Here is a 3,440-nt window from a genome sequence, read left to right as displayed (position 1 = left end):
TTGTAAACCCATTATATGTATCAGTTAAGCGCATAGAGCATTGCATAAGTGGATATGCGCTATATAAATGCAATCCATTATTATTATTACTTATAACTGAAGTTTCTAAAGTCGTTGTCACTTAAGTAGTTGTTGCTAAAGACTTTGTTGTTATTATTGTTGTTACTATTGTCGCTGCTGTTGCTATTTTGTTTTTTCTTTGGGCGTTGTTGATTAAATTGCTGCTAATGTGTTCAATGCTGTTTATATTGTCACTGTTGGTGTTGCTGTTTTTTTAAATAGTTCTTTTGTTATTGTTGTTATTCTTTCTGTGGTTGTTATTGTTGCTGTTGTTGTTGTTGTTGCTGTTATTGTTGCTGTTGCTGCTGTTGCTGCTATTGCTGTTGTTGCTGCTGTTGTTGGGCGTGTTGCTAGTAGCCAGTAGATGAAAACAAAGTTTGAAGATATTTGTCAAGCGTGGTGCATTTCTTTATCAGACTAAATCACTAAAAGCACCAAGTCTTCATGCGACTTGTAACTCATCAGTCGCCTCTTTTCAATATCGTCAATGGCACAGGCTGAATATTCCTTTCAGAGTTTGAAAATACGGGACAAATTACCCTGCCACTTTGTCGATCCTTTCCTATTAAACACCTGTCGTCATTATCTCTCCCCCTTCTTTTCTCTGCATGCTACTCTCTAGTTACACATTTAATCTTCGGAACTTAATCGTGTTACAAGTGCCGTAAAACTCTTTTAAAAACTAAACTAAACTTTGCTGACCACCACCCTCCTTTTCCTTCCTCCGTCAAGTCCACTGACACTGACACTCATGCAACACAATCTAAAAAGATGCCACTTTAAGTGTGTGTTGAGTGTTAATGATAAAATAACACTGTTCGCTGAAACCTATAAGTCCAGACTATAGTATGAACAATGGTCTTTTCGGCTAAGTACTTCAATGAAAAGGAACAGTTACATAACCACATACTCTTCAATTCACACACGCCAACGCCGCCTCCATTACTACAGACTTGAGATTGAAAGCCTAACAAGTCTGAACATATAATGCCCCCCTTTCCTCACTGGCGTACCTCGACCTGTCAAAGACAAAATAGACAACATTATTTCCCCTATTAACCCCCAGAAAAGAGCACACTGGTACGCCACCGGGCTTCCGCCTGACACGGTAATCTTGAAAGCCAAAATCTGCCCTCGTTTGTCAGACCGTAATTTGAGTGGTCATGGTGGTGGAACGAATTTTGGCTCAACTAATATCAACAGGCAGCCTATTCACAGTTGCGTCCTCTTTTTTTTCCAGATGAGTTGATGGCTGCCATTTTGTGTCACCCAAAGACTGGCCAGAAAAAAGAAAAGCGTCTACCTGCAATTATCCAATCAAAATAGATATACGCGGGGGGAGGGGAGGATTTGTCCAGAAAAAAAGAAAAGCGTCTACGTACAATTATTTGGCTTTAACAATCAAAGCAAATAGACGCCACAATATTGCCGGATTAATTAACACCCCATCAGCTTTTCGTTTCGTTTTTTTAAAAGATGTGGACAGCGTAACGTACTTCCTGCTGACCTGGCATAACGCAATAGACGTATGGCAGATGAAGTCATGGAGTTTTTTTCGGTTTTAGTGTTTGTTTGGTTTTGTTTGCTTTTTTCACTACATTTTAATTTTAGATGGGCATAATTATACTATCGTATTCTAAGATGTGTTTCGTGTTGTTATTTTTAGTTCGTAAAAGAGAGGTATGAACTTTTTGGCGAGTTTACAAACCGTTGATACCGATATACAAATGCAAGGCCCAAAATTGTGAGGATTTTTATTATTATTGAAATGTCCTATAGTAGATGGCAGCGGTTTCACAGACATGTTCGGGTTAAATATTTGGTAGAAATTTAAATTCCAAATGTAAGAAAGCCAGAAAAGATATACAGCGTAAGTACAAATTGTAAAAGAATTTGAACCGCTTTTTTCTTTCTACTGAAGGATTTTGATTTCTGGGCTTAGAAAGGTTGAAAAGCTCACCGACACGTAGTCTAAACAGCCGTATGCACTGCTCACCGTCGAACGCTCCGTATCCCGGACTCTAGCATGGAGATCATCAGGAGAGAATGCGTCGCTGTTTCGGGCTCTTCCTCTCTACAGCTTTTCTGACGCACCGAGCCCCCTCACCGATGTGAGGTCTCCATGTTAGTTCGACTGTTTTCCTCTGCTGCCAACTTTAGGATTCATTCCAGCTTGAGTCCTCTCGCTTCAACCAGATCCAATGACTGGCTTTCTCTGCTGTCTCCTGAAGGGAGTTTGTGAGTTCGTTGCTTTTCTTTGCAGTAAGTCCTGCCACTCTCATCCACTTACGGGCGCTTGTTGCTACAAAACCTCTGCATCCTACCTCTACCGGAAAATGGGTTGCCTTCCATCCTGCCTCCTCACATTGTTCGACGAGTGCCTCGTAACGGTTTTCTTTCCGCTCATGAGCGGCATAGATATTGTCCTCGTGGGGCACCGTGAGCTCTACCAAGTGTACCTCTTTGTCTTTTTCCTCCCATAACACAATGTCTGGCTTTTTCGTAGTTGGAATGGGGAAGAATCTCTCAAAGCCTTTTAAGTCAGCAGCTACTTCCCATGTGCCTCCGCTCTGGTCTTTCATGGCTTCGTTCGCTTTCTTTCTTTTGGCAACCTTGCTTCCTTGCGGAACGAACGCAATCTTGGTGGGTCCATGCTTCTGTATCTTGGGGGCATATTTTCCTTCTTCCACCTGTTGTGTCGCCATTTTCGTGAGCACTTTCAACACCTCGTTGTGTCTCCAGGTGTATCTGTTAAGAGCTAGGTTGCAGTTTGACAAAATATGCTTCATGGTTCCTAGCTTACCGCATCTACACTTGTTGTCCTCCTGTACTTTCCATCTGACAAGGTTCACCGGTGAAGGCAGAACATCATACGTAGACCGGAGAAGAAAGCTCAGCCTTGATGTATTCCACTTCCAGATGTCACTCCACCCGACTTTTCTTTCCACTACATGCTCTTCCCATCTGGTCATTTGTCCTTGCTGGCTACACTGGATGAGATGAATTTCTCGCCTCTCTGCCTCCATCTTTTGCATATGTCTTGTTGCAGCTTTTCTTCTGTCTCGCTGAGACATTTTCCTGAAAGGTCTAAAGTCGCCATTACCTAGCCCTAATCTGTCAGGTTGCGCTGGACCGACAATGTCCCCATGCTCCAATGCAGAGATGATCTCGTTAGCTGCAATAATAAACTTATTATTTTCAGACTTTCTGTTTTTCCTCGTACTATCAAAGGCAACAATAGTCTAAATACTTCGGCGTGTGTGGAGTTGCGGTTATGCGTTTCAATGTCCCACACAGGTGACCCAAGTTCAATTCAGCGGTGCGGTGGGTATCATAATTTTTATTCAGTACCTAGGTCTTTCTGCTGGGAAGCATCCCTC

This window comes from Aplysia californica, unplaced genomic scaffold, assembly GCF_000002075.1.
Source record: "Aplysia californica isolate F4 #8 unplaced genomic scaffold, AplCal3.0 scaffold00356, whole genome shotgun sequence".
NCBI classification, from domain to species: Eukaryota; Metazoa; Mollusca; class Gastropoda; order Aplysiida; family Aplysiidae; genus Aplysia; species Aplysia californica.
The sequence above is the reverse complement of the archived record's forward strand: the minus strand, read 5'-3'. Positions refer to the sequence as shown.